A 14332-nucleotide genomic window follows, 5' to 3' on the forward strand; every position below is an offset into this window, starting at 1 on the left:
ATAATAAATATGTAAAGGCTCCGGCATACCTCACACATAATTTTATTCCTGGCAGTATGAGGAAGGCCTTGAAACATTGTTTAGACCATCATGTGGGGAAATAAAATTTACATTAAGTCTAACTGAATAAATTGAATGTTAATAATTCAAAATAAAGACCTTTTTGGTTTCTGGTGAATATTTTTACTAAGAATGGGTGCAGTATTTTTTAAATCCTGGTGTTAATAATGTAATTATGTCATATATAGTAATATATCACTCAGAGGGACCAAATGAGTACTTTTACTTTAATACTTTAAGTACATTTTGCTGCTAATACTCATGTATTTTTACGCAAGTAGGACTTTTACTTGTAATGGAATATTTTTACATTGTTGTATTACTACTTTTACTTAAGTAAAGGATCTGAGTACTCCCTCCACCACTGTTTGTCACATACCATACTTATTTTGTTGTGTATATTTTAATTGAGTTTCTTCAGCGTGGTGAAACAGCGCCCCTCTGGAGTGTAAAGTTAGGTCAATGTCAGTTCGCGTTTAACTGAAGTGAGCAAGGTGAAGTTAGTATCCTTTGACAGTTAAAACTAGCTAGGTTAGCATTAGCTAGCCGTTAACTAGCCGTTATCTATACAACCAAGCATATGCAGTCTGTGAAACTGTTAATGAACAGGATTGTAAAATAAATGAACTATGAAGCCACCCTCTCTCAGGCCTCATGCTAAACAAATTACAGACTTTAGCAACATCATTTAAACCGGTAGATGGCTAGTTTTCCAGTAGTATTATCACCTAAAGCTACCGTGTTTTGTAAGACTGGTTAGTCGGTGGTGATGGAGAAAAGAGTTAACAGCAACAAGTACACCGGGATATGGCTATCGCCTGGATGTTCACCGTTAGCTACACTTCCATTGAAGATAATGGGCTTCGGCGTCAACAACCGTGAGTCAAATATACCTTATGTGTGTAAATGTCCCGCCGTGGGTGGAGGTTGTTTTGTTTGCTTGGACACTGAAGCTGCTGTCTACAGGGACATAATAGACAAGTTTGCCTGTATTGGCTGTTCAGTCATTGTTGTCTGTGTGTGATTTATAGTAACATGTTTCTAACCTGTGCACATGTATTCTGGTAGATGTTTGTTTATCCTTATTTTGTCATTTAGTGGTGTCGTATATTGCATAATTAGCTTGCATCAGCAAGGATCACTAGTTTGATTCATAGATTAGATTTGTCTAATTTATTAATTTTTTGTGATAACTTTTTGTGGGACATCTAAAATGTTGGTACATCCTTAAAGGACCAGTGTGTAGGATTTAGTGGGGTTGCAGATTACAACCAATTGAATTACCCTCCTCTCCAAGGATGTATAAAGAGAACTGGATACAGCGTCGGAGGCGGGCCCCGTTCATTCCTATGAAAGTTGCTCAGTGGCGCATGAAGCCAAAAAAATCGACTTCCGCATTGTGCGGCCCATAGAGCATGTGTACTAGTGACTTTCGCTGGCCGAGTTGGCTACTTCCGGTTTAGCCCTCCGGCTAACTTCAATGGGGATAAAACAATTCAATCATGCGGCTCTTCTAGGCTTTTGAAATGTGATTGGACCAAACGGATTTAATTCTGATAGTGAGACAAGTCATTTCGCGAGGGTTGTGATGCTCAGAAAAATTTATCCACTGATTTACAGACGTCTCTTTCACAATGTAAGTCTATGGAAAAAAGTCTTTTTGGGCCAGTGTGCATCACGTGACGGTGTAATTACACAGTTTGGCCGCTATGTCAAATTTGCTTCAAAGCCTGGCGCTCTTCCTGTATCCAGTTATCATTATACATCTATGCTCTTCTCACCCTCCCCTTTCTAAGCGTGTAGGAGAACCTACGGTTGCTGTGAAACTTGCGAAAAATGCGAAAGGCCCTCTTTAGAGCCAGTGTTTGATTTGTCCGTTCTAGGCTACTGTAGAAACATGGTGGGCTCTGTGAAAGGGGACCCACTGATGATATTTTTTTCCTAGGATGGCGAAGTAATGACCCACCCTACTCTGCTTCTGATTGGTTTATTATGATATTCTTACCCTAACCCTAACCAACCTCACTCCCCATACATAAATTTAACCAACCCAAACAATGAAGACAATGTGCACTAGCCAATCAGAGGCAGAGTAGGGTGGGTCATGACTTCGCCATCCTAGGAAAAAATTGCATGACCCGCCCCCTATGTAGATGTAAAGGGCTCATTTTAAGGTAATGAAAACACAATGATTCTTATTTTCATGGGATTATAAACTAATTAAAACATATTTATGAATATTATATTCCATTTCTGCTAAGTGTGTTTCGCTAGATGCCGCTAAATTCTACAAACTGGACCTTTAAGTGCTAGTTTAGATTCATTCAGTCTGTTTTTATGGTACTCATGTGACTAGGGCTGCAGCTAATGATTTTTTTTCATTATCAATTAATCTAACTATTATTTCTCTCAATTAATTGAGATTAGTTTATGTTTTGTTTATAAAATGTCAGAAAATAGTGAAAAATACCCATCACAATTTCCCCAAACCAAACTGACCTAATCATATTGGTAGTGAAGTGATTTCTTCCTAACATGACTTTACTGATTGAGATGTCCAATCTAATCTGTGGCGTCAACGGTCTGAGTTGGCAAATCAAGTGGATATCTTCCAAAGTCAACGCCCTAATGTTCTCCAAAACAGACAGAGACACAGACTGTAGTCATGCACGCTGTTCTGTTTATACTATATTGGGTGTCAGCATAGAGAGATGTGTGCACTCATGTACACACACATTAGCTTGCGCCGTCATATATTTTAGACTGCACACAGGTGTCTGAAAGACCTGTGTGGACATAGGTAGGTGACGAAATTTAAATCACATGGGCCCTTGGGGCTATGTGGATGCTTTACAGCCTGTAAATCTTTTAAGTGTGAAATGGCAAATGATGCATTATTATTGATTAAACTATCCAGCATTATATATGGTTAGAATTAAAAGCACCACCTTGAACATAAGTTAAGTAAATTTAAGTACATTGTGCTGATAGTACCTCTCTTTCACTCTTCACTTTTAAGTAAAACTCTGAATGCAGAACTTTTACTTTTACAGTATTTTTACTGTGCAACATTAATAGTTTTACTAAAGAAAAAAGATTTGAGACATTCCCAGTTAGAGAATGGGTGAAAATAAAGCAATACAGAGTTTTCCTGGGGTCCTCAAATCACTAAATCCACCCCCGTTGATGTATGAGTGCTTTCTGTAACGATTTACTTTAAAGTTTAGAGATGCTGCTTTCAGTCATTGTAAACATTTCCATGGTGAACTATGCCTTTGCAATACAGTTTCATTCACATTATGTACCATGCACGCTGCCTGCTGTGGTCTTGTTTCTGCATGATAACCCATGCGGTTTGGAAAGATTGTAGCATGCTGAGTGTCCCAATTTCTCCAATAATCTATCTTGTATAATTGTAGAAATAATTATTAGTGTCTGTGTATTTCTTAGTGTTATTAGTGTCTGTATATTTCTTAGTATTCCCTGTTGTTAGTTTGCTTAGTTGTGAGTCAGTAATTCGTTCCTGATGAAAAATGAAGCTGTCTGCTGCAGAGCAGCAGCAGACCGCAGCTCTACAGCACTGCTCTGCTATGTTCACATTTTAGAGAATGTAATTATTTTCCTCATTAATGATGTATTATTTCACCACCCGTGACCCATCCGCTATTAATCAGAATGTTAATTTTTTTGGCACCCAACCCGCTCAATCCGTGGATTAACCTTGGAGCGCACGGATATAACTGCAATCCACGCATCACTAGTAACTATGGTAACAGCATGAGAAGATGTGCTCCATCGTAGTTTTGTAAAGCGCTTGGTTCAGTTTATCATTTGCTAAGCAATAGTTTAATTAAATAAATAAATAAATAGAAATTATATAAATCCCCTTTCGTCCTGGAGGCGTCCTAGGGAAGATCTCTGTTTGTCACAAACACATTTTCTACCGTCTCCAGGATAACGGGACACCATTACTCTCGAGCCCTGCTCCTCATCGTTTCTGTACAAGAAAACAAGGCTGCTTGGAGTGTTTGTTTGGAGAGAATATCAGCCAGTGACGAACGAAGAGCTCAGCCAACAAAATACAAGACTTTGTGGTCTTTATCCTAATAGGGGAAGTACAGTAGTTTTTATGTTCCCCATGAACTATAAAAAATGTTGTTTTAATTTGTGTTGCCAATACAATTAGCTGAAAATTTTTTTGGTTAGTTTGTTGGTTGGCTTCATATTTTTTAGACGATGTGAGGATTTCTGCGTGCTGAGCGGCTGTTGGTTCCACGGCGTAGGGTACGGGACATGTTGACCCAGATAAATCCTGCTGCAGCTGCACGCAGGTGGAGCAGTGCTGTGACCAGAAGGGTGTACCATGTTCCTCATCCCAACAGCTTATAGCACATAGACAGAAACATGCGCCTCATAAGGTAATTGGCCTGTATGTTGTATAAAGACTGCAGACATACATTTACTGAGTAGTTTTAATTAAGTAACCAAGAGGTATAGAAAACCGTCTGAGACATATTAATGTTCAAATCCAACTGCATCAGTCTGTTAGATTGATAATCAAATGTACTTTTCTCCTTTACTTTTATCACAAGGTGGGGTTTGGTAATCCACGGAGCCATTGATGGAAATTCAAATGACTCAATAATAAATTAATATGCCATTAAATGCACCAAAAATAAATGTAGGCATTAATTAATTGATAAAATGTGGCATAAAATGATATTTCTGTTTTAATTTGCTTCTGTATTTATTTACCTTTTTATTAATTCCCCTATTTATTTACTGTCAAGTCAATTTTATTTATATAGTACCAAATCACAACAAAAGTTATCTCAGGTCTCTTTTCATATAGAGCAGTTCTAGACCGTACACTTTAATTTACAGAGACCCAACATTCCCCCAGAGCAAACACTTGGCGATGGTGGCAAGGAAAAACTCCCCTTTTAACGTGTAGAAACCTCAAGCAGAACCGGGCTCAAGGTGGGCGGCCATCTACCTTGAGCAGTTTGGTTTAGAGAGGGCGAGAGAGACACAGAGATGCACAGCAACAACAATAATAACAATAACAACTATAATAGTAATAGAAATATGACTAACAATAATATTAATATTAATAGTAGGCATGGGTGTCAAGCAGGACCACAGCAGCAGGCAGTCCACAACTACGATCCATGGAAGCCTGTGATCCGCAACCGGGCGGTCTGCGACCATGATCTATAGAAACCTGGGAGACGAGAAAGCACAAAAACTCTGAAGAAGAAGCCAAGTTAGTAACATGCATTAATGGGACATCAATGTGTACATATAGGGAAGGGGAGGAAGAGAGAGGAGCTCAGTGCATCATGGGAAGTCCCTCGGTAGTCTAGGCCTATAGCAGTATAACTAGAGGCTGGTCCAAGGCAAGCCTGAGCCAGCCCTAACCACAAGCTTTATCAAAAAGGAACGTTTCAAGCCTACTCTTAAGGTGGAGAAGGTGGTGTCTGCCTCCCTGAATTGAAACTGGAAAGTGGTTCCACAAGAGAGGAGCCTTATAGTTGAAGGCTCTGCCTCTCACTTTCCCATTTAATTTTCCATTTTTTTAAAACGTATTTATTTATGTATTTATATCTGCATTATTTTCCCTTTGCATTTCCTCGTGTTTAATTCCCCAGACTTATTTTTTTCTGTATTTTCTTTTTGCATTTCTGCTTCATTATGCAAATAAGGGGGCTGTCATGCAAAGTGTACCATGGGGTCAACTTTTCGCCAATTGGTTGATCAACATCAGAGTGCATAGATCGTTGGTTACATATCGTAACCCAGATTCTATGAGGATAGGCGTAGCCCTCTAAGACATGCCTTGCTCCTACACTTCCACAGGCTAAGAAGGATAAGTGTTTGGTTTTGAAAAGGAGCAGGTACATAAATAAAAAAAAAAATTAATTAATAAACTGGAAAATTAAATGGGAAAGTAAATAAATAGGGGAATTAATACAAAGGTAAATAAATACAGAAGCCAATTAAAACATAAATATCAATTTATGTCACATTTTATCAGTCAGTTAATGCCTGCATTTATTTTTAATAATGTTTTTGGTGCATTTAAAGGCATAAGGCTTAAAGATATTAAAGGACTGACATTGAATCCACTTATTCTTTGGATAAAAGTGTCTGCTAAATGAATGTAGTAATGTAATATTTTGTCTGATAACCAAAAATACAACTGCTTCTTGCACTACACACTACCTGACACACTACCTCATTCTACCTCAGAAATAAAAGAAAATGTATAATTTTTATTTGTTATTTTTGAAAAATAAAATTAAAGTTTATTCTTCAACTGTAAAAAGTCCTGCCCCCATTGCATATCTTTGGCACATCTTCACTTTGATAACCAAAGTTGAGGGCAAAAAAAGGGTGGAAAGAATATCAGTAGATATATCAGTATCTGGTACCTTGATTTGATTGTCAATGTAAAATTATGCAATGCCAAAACTTGAAGCCTGCCGAATTCCTTCAGTCATACAGCTTCTGAATTTCTCATACTCTTTGTGAATGGGCAGTCTGCAGTCGGCAGTCACTATGACGCACATATTTGCCTCTGGAAAGATTCATCGTTGGGAAATTCAATGACAGGACGCTGTGGGAAGCCCAAGGGAGGCACTGCTGAAGCTCCAGAGGCAAACCCCTGCACCATTTCCAGTGTCAAGGGGCTGCGTTCTCCTTCTGCAAATACGCAAGGGTAAAGGAAATTGTAGCTTGTATGGCAGAAGTATAAATGCCTGTCACACTAAAAAGCTTCAAGTAATGTACCACTATGCATCTTGATGAAACTGTTGTTAAAGTCCAGGTTCAGAATATTGTCGCTGAACTCTTCTGCGCGCGATCTTCCCAATAGTTGTGTGAGGCTATTTTCAAATGGTGGTTTGGCATACCTAAGGCCATCTTGTGGTGCATTAGCGCAACTGTGATTGCACAACGAGATACAAATGATCGACAGAGCCACCCACCCACCCAGATTCCAATTCCTAGGGCTGACCCAGTGGTCCAGCCAAAAACACAAAGGCCTATGTAATTTATCTGTACCTCAAGGAACAAGAGGTTATTATATGCCATTAAAATATCATAACCTCAACATCAATTAACCAGTCTTTCCAGAAACAGATGTTCTGATTTTCCAGACGTCGTCTGTTACTTTTAGGGGCTGAGAAGTCAACTTCAAACAAAGTAGACAAGTCTTTTGCCTCCAGTGGTTTCAGTACATTGGTGAACAGGTCCTCAAAGATTTCAGGGTGAGCCCTAAGCTCGTCAAGGAAACCAAGAGTTTTGAAACCCTTCTCAAATGAGAGAAGAGAAAGGAACACATAATAGAACATTACAAATCAATGTTATTTGAACGTGTTCACCCTTATACACCACTCACTTTTGCCCTGATGGATAAATTGCTTGCTGTCTCAATGCCACATGCATCCATCCATCAACAAAGTAATCTGCTGCAGACTGGACCAAGGAATCTCTCTGCTTCAAGGATGAGATGTACCTCAGAGTTCATCATACTCAGGCTGTTTTCTGTGTCTGTGATCACATCATTTGCCTCATGGACAGTCTCAGCTCCTTTTATCTAAAAAATAAAATAATGGGAGTAGTCCTATCTTAGAAACAAAAAGCGCTTTACATTCAAGCTTTGTGCCAACAAGCACCATACAGGACACTACCCCCCCCCCCCCAAAAAAAAAAAAGTCTGGTTTGAAAACTTTTTGAATGCATTGATTAGTGACCGGGCAAAAATGACCAACACCCTTTAAATTTCAATTTTCCCTGAAGGAGCAGTCTCCCATTTCATCCACTGAGGCAGGAGGTGGAGATTTATTGCAAAGGTGAAGAAAGAGACACTCAGAAAACAAGTGTGGACCAACTCCACCATGAATTATGCACAGTCACCATTTTTCCAATCAGCATGTACAGTCCAGTCTCAAGACCTGAAAAACCAACTTTTAAACCAAGATTCAAATAATTAGTTTTGTACAGATTCTATTATACAATTTAAAAAAGGACAGAAAACTTAAATACTTACCATGACTATCAAGTGCCAACAGCCTATCATTCTCAGGCCCATCAAATATCTTTGAGTGCTACATAACCCTCATTAGCAACCGCAGGTGGTCTCTGGTTGGTCCACCATCATCCACAGCCCCTTGTCCTGTCCCCTCAGTGTTGACAAAATCCACATCCAGCTTTGCCCCCGGGTCAAAGTGGTGTCATTTAAATGCTTGAAGAGTCCGCTGCAAGATGTTGTCTCTGCAAATGTTTATTTTATTGATTAGAGGTGAGATCCACTTTGCTGAGAAGCTTCATCAAGTCAGTTTGCAGTTTAATTCTGTAAGTTAAAAACAAATATAAAACTTTAAGGAATAAAGAGAACTTTGAAGTTTTAGAATAAATATTCAAATCTAAGAAAATAACATACTCAGTTGATGAGGACTGACTATTGTCCAGTGTTCTAAGACTTCTAAGGGTTGAAGAGGAGGAGGTGATGGTGCAGGAGGCTGGTGGGGAGAAGAAGGAGCAGGTGAAGGGCTATGTTGGCCTGCAGGGCAAGCACCATTGGGCTCACCTACATCAATTTGCTGAATGTCAGACAAAATACACAAAAACACAGATAAACATAGAGAGTTGAAAACCTTTCGATGTTGTAGTGCTCAATGGATCTTGACAGTGTGCTATCGAGTGCTTTGGTTGATGCTGTTTCTCTAAGACAGAAAACCTCACTGGCCATTTCCTCTTGCTCAGTGAAATCAAACAGTGTCTAAAGCAAAGAATAGAGACAGAACTTAACAACTGTTAATATATTCTTCACAAATGCAACTTCAGAGCAAAACCTAATATCAGAGATCAACTTTTTGTCAGGGGTTAACACTGAGACAGGAAAAGTGATTACCTGAATGGATTCAGATGAGAAATTTCTTTGTTCTCACCAGTCCATTTGAAAATTTTAATTTGAGTGTCACACCATCAATGGGCACTTCAAAAGCATCCATTTGGTCTCGTCTTGCCTCAGTTGCCTATGACACATAATTATACTTGTATAAATTTTAAACTGCATTTGAAGAGCAACAATCTGTGCAATTGTAATTGAAATTATATTTCATTATGTAACCGATCGCATTTACCTTTAACCGTCTCTGTTCCTGTTCCTCCAGTCCCTGATGTCTCATTTCCTGTTTGAGATAAATGGAAATATGTTGCCATCTAATCTGTTAGTTTGAAATGGCTTTCTCAAGGACAATCCAGCATGAAATTACCCTATTTCGTTATCTGCCAGCAATGAGTCATTAAATTCTGCGTCTTGTTGATGCCGTAAAGTTTGCCATTCTTGCACGCTCTGAAAAGCATACAGTATAACAGAGCAATACAACATAATTAGAATAGAAAAGAGTTTGACCCATCTCAGACAAAAAAAAAACAAAACAACTTTTGTTAAAGACTATCTGTACATTATAAAGGAAATAGGTGTGTTCTTAATTACCTCAGTTGGGTTTGTTTTAGAACATGGTGTTGGTGCAGGTTCAGGTGGTGGGAGATGCATATTTAAAGTTGTTTCCTGTGATGACATTGTGATGATCAGAAAGAATCAAATCATGCAATCCAAGTTCAACACTTTTTTAACACTGACCAAAACTGTGAGGAATTACATATCCCGGAGCTTCAGCGAGTGGGAAGATGTATAGCCTACTCCTTCCAGTAACCTCCTTTAATTCTTTGATAGAATTGGCTCAGACCTTTATCTGCCTTAATCAGCCCTGGCCAACTCAAACCCTACCAGATTTAGGCTTACTTGGGGGTAGCTCTGATGGGCAAACTGGTTAAACTCTGCTAAGCTCCAGTTCAATTTAATTTGAGAGTGTTTGTCTTTTCCTGTCTCACTCAATGGTCTCCCTAAATTGAACTGAATACATCATTTAGACCTGTTTGGCGTTAGCAAGCTAGTAATATTAGCTAATGGCTAGCTCTAGCTACCAGCTACCAGACATTCAGTGTCAGAATTGACAGAACAGATATCTTGTAGGAACAAAGATGTCGTTGTTACCACCCTGCAACAACTCTTGTCTGGATTGATGCGCCACATTAAAAATTCTGTCAAATGCAGAAACTGCCATCTTACTATTAGAAATTCCTTCTCAATCCATTTCCACTCATCATCGTTGCCCAAATTACCATATTATTTTTGGTTATGTCATTCAAATTACCATATTAATTTCAGATACGTAGCCCAAATTACTATATTCATTTCAAGTTTGTGTGTATGTCATTGAAGATATCTACAATGAAATTTTGACTAGTGGAAATTCCTTTTTTGATATTTAATATTCACTTTCAATTAAAAGGAATTATAGATATTTCAAATATAAATGTTACAAGTATGAATATCATTTCCACTAGTTAAAATTGTATTTTCAAATATCTGAAATGCAATTCTAGATATCTGAAATTACATTCTTACTAGTTACAATTCCAAGCCAACATCAATAATTTAATTTTGACCAGTGAATTTTAGATATCTAGAATTCCATTTATGATATCTGTAATGTAAGAACAATTGTAGATATCTACAATGAACATTGCCACTAATTAGAATTAAATTGTTGATATCAATAATTAACATTTTGACTAGTGAGAATTGAGTTGTAGATATCAATAATTAGAACTGCAACTAGTCAAAATGGATACGTTGACTTGGAATTAAAACACGTCAAAATTGAATTATAGATATCTGTATTTGAGTTTGAAAGTGGTAAAAGTTGACTAGTTGTAATTAAGTTATAGATATCTACAATGGACATTTCCACTAGTAAGAAATTAATTGTTGATATCAAGAATTAACATTTTGACTAGTGAGAAATTAATTGTAGATATCTTTAATTAGAACTGCTACTAGTCCAAATTACATCATGGATATTTTGGCTTGGAATTCTATTCAAGAAGCAATTGTTGATATTACCGCTACTGATTAAATGTTGAAAGGGCTTGCCATACAGCCTTTGCTTGTGTGTGTGTGTGTGTCTGTGTTTATGTATATATATATGTCTGTGTGTATAGACCTGGGGGTTGGGGGATGAACAGGGTTGTGGGCTGTAGGTGGGGCATTAAAGGCCTGTCTAGGTGGGGTTAGTGGGGGTTGCTTTGGGCTGTTCTTTGTGTGTGAATGTACCCTGACCTTTTCACTTCAGGGCTTATTTTTCCTAATTAGAATATCATCTGACATTGAAGCTGACGTAAACATCCTCCTGATTGTTTAAATAATTTGCTGTAGATTTGTCTGGAATGTGAGTCATTTTAAATTGCATTATTGTTCGAGACATCCTATGCAGTATATATAGATCAAAGAATTCTGTACACTTTGTCCTTGCATTTGCCTGCTGTGTGTCATATATTATTTGCTTGCCTATGTGTGTGTGTGTACTCGTGTGTGTGTGTGTGTATATGTCCATGTATTCCTGCACACGTGCCTGCATGCATGCATGTGGAAATGCAACACAAAGTCCTCGTCTGTGCCGGTAGACACAAAGCCAGTCCCCCCCCCCATCCCCCTCTTCCTCTTCCCTGGGGGGGGGGAGATAAGACAGTCTGTCTATCTGCTTGCTCCCAGCAGGAGGGGGGCTGGGGCCCAGGATGGGGGGGTATGGAGGTGGCGGGGTGGGGACAGTCTAGCCATGTTTACAGGCTGGATGTGTCTGTTGGGGGTTTTAAGAAGGGGACAGTCACTTCTGGCATTCTTATGCTTATTTTGTTCCAGGATGGCCTGCAGTCATGTTTTTCCTAACCTCATTGAATCAAAGAAAAAAAATCACACACAAACATGTGCACATGCCCAGTGGCTGAAACGTATGTGCACACAAACCCGCTTATTTCAAAGTTTTTATACACTAGGTAGTCAAAACTGCCCCGTGGTTAATTATTTTATGGTAACCAGAGTTAGCTGACAAATGCGAGAATACAGCTCACTGATCATCATTAGAAAGATGTACGAGTATAACACTTTCCATGTAATGAATTCTGAGCCAATACTGATCTGTGGCCGGGAACAGTCACGCACAAGGCTTGCTTTTCTGTGTGCTGTTTGTTGTTGTAATTAGAGTTTGTGAGTTTAGATGCCAGCACTTATTCAGCTCTGTTCCAACTTCAGTTGTGTGTTCACATATGTTTGCACAGAGAGTGTAGGAAAACATGGATGTAGTTCTCTCAAGTAATGTTTTTTTTAAGCATAAAGCTTGTTTTGCTTCACAAAACTGTTTTTTGTCAGTTAGGCTGCATTCCCACCAAAATCCGGCACTACGATGCAGAGGGCTACAATGGTTGGGGCGTGTTGTTTGAGGTACCAGTGAGACAATGAAATACGATCCAGGAAGTGGAGTTACAGATTAATGCATTTATGGATTTATCAAAAGCCAAAACACCGCACAGCCGTTTGTAAAACTCACAGACAGAATTTTACAACTCTGGAAAGTTTTATCTTTCATCACAATGACAAGGTAAACGTTACAAGTAATCCACCAGGAATGTGTGTGTGTGCTTACATGTATGTGATTGGCCACAGCGTGACGTTGGGTTATGGTTCAAGTTGAGTCCAGCTTCTTGCTGGATGGCCGCTGTGTTTTTTTGTCGAGCCCTGTGCAGTTTCCACTCCCACAGCATAAACGCACTGCCCCCGTTCAAATGAATGGGAGGACTGCTGTTTTTCATGCATTGATGGATTGGGTGTGAATGCAGACTTATAATGCCAGAATATACAAATTTGGTCAACAGGAAGAAGGCCTCTTTTTTAAAAAAGAAAACATTTAGTGGTTGCAGTTAGATAACAGAACGGACAGAAATCCCCTCATTATAACAGTGTAGACTTGAGGACCAAATGTAATCATAATAATTTAAAAACAGATTCATACATTTTTATCTACCACTATAACTCTTTCTTGTATTTGCAAATTATTCTAGCAGACAGGTTAAGTTAATCATTATCCATTTTTGCACTTTTAAAAATAGTATTATAAGTGGTTTTGCAGTTCCTATTGGTTATTATGGTGAAGGGCAATAAATAAAAACAGCTAACTCACCCACTGCACTCAGTATGTAACTGGTTATGTTGATGTGAGATTTCTCAGTAGAATTATTGGGTCATGGAAGAAGTGGTGGTGATCTTCCTTTAGGACTGTGTGACCACTGTGCTTTTACTGCAATTAACAGTAGCTCATTTAGAAAAAAAACTCTGAGATTAGCCTAAACATTGTTGTCATTTTCAAATGTCAATAACTCTGATTAGCATTCAGATACAGTAGGGCTGCAACCAACGATCACTTTAATGATTATTCTGCTGATTGTTTTCTCACTTAATCTATTGTTTGGTCTATAATACGTCAGAGAATAGTGGGAAAAAGCCCAAGACAAATTCCAATAACCCAAGATGACGTCTTCAAATTGCTTGTTTTGTCTGACCAATAACCACAAATATTCAGTTTATTATCACTAAAGACAAAGAAAAGCATCAAAACAGAGAAGCTGGAACTACAGGGGATGTTTGGCATTTTTGCTTAAAAAAATGACTTGAATGATGAATTGATTCATCAAATTATTCACATCACAGTTTTAAAGTCTGATTGCAATTGAAATGTTAATATTTTCTACTTCTGTCATCGATTTTCGGAATGACAGAAATCAGCCTCATTGTCATAAGCTTTCTCTTGTCTTTCAGCAGCTTCTTAAAAGGGAGGATCTCCGCATTTCATCTACATATTATACCGCATGTCTGTCAGCCAGAAACAAACAGATAGAATTACCAGAGAACAAACCAAACAAAAGTAGTCGTTTTGGTCTAGACAGCAGACAGTAGTGTGGATAATCATTGCCAGTTTAGATTTAGGCACCACAAACTTTTATTTTTCTCAGCTGAAAAGAAACAAGACACTCTGTCTGTTTTCATTAAATGTTAAATGTTTATCAAAAGCATCACCCTTAGGATGAGACCTCATACAATATCTAAATTTCATTGTTAATTTAAGCAGTTGCAGTATTTTTCTGGCAGCGTTCAGTCTTTCACAATATTGACTTTCAAGTGTAGAGCTGCTGAACGTGTTGTACGTGTTTTAATATATGTTTTATCATAAACTCCACCCACAATCTGACTTTTGAGTATTAAATACTCTTCCTCTGAAAGTGTTGCAGGTTCAAAGATCAGGTGGAAGCTTTTTCTTTAGCTATGTTTAGATGAAAAGATGATTGCTTATATTCTTCCACAGAAACC

At 38.3% G+C, this 14332-nt stretch overlaps 1 long non-coding RNA gene across 2 annotated transcripts in view; it reads left to right on the plus strand.

Moving 5' to 3' along the window:
- The first annotated feature begins 448 nt into the window (after positions 1-448).
- The window catches only part of LOC122968737, a 96561-nt gene continuing 82677 nt past the window's right edge, over positions 449-14332 (plus strand). The window contains exon 1 of one of the 2 annotated variants that reach the window (XR_006398877.1): positions 449-938. This is a non-coding gene — a long non-coding RNA (uncharacterized LOC122968737). The remainder of the gene's footprint in view (positions 939-14332) is intronic. The other variant, XR_006398878.1, reaches the window with a different exon arrangement.

The sequence above is a fragment of the Thunnus albacares genome, chromosome 18 (assembly GCF_914725855.1).
Source record: "Thunnus albacares chromosome 18, fThuAlb1.1, whole genome shotgun sequence".
Lineage (NCBI taxonomy): Eukaryota > Metazoa > Chordata > Actinopteri > Scombriformes > Scombridae > Thunnus > Thunnus albacares.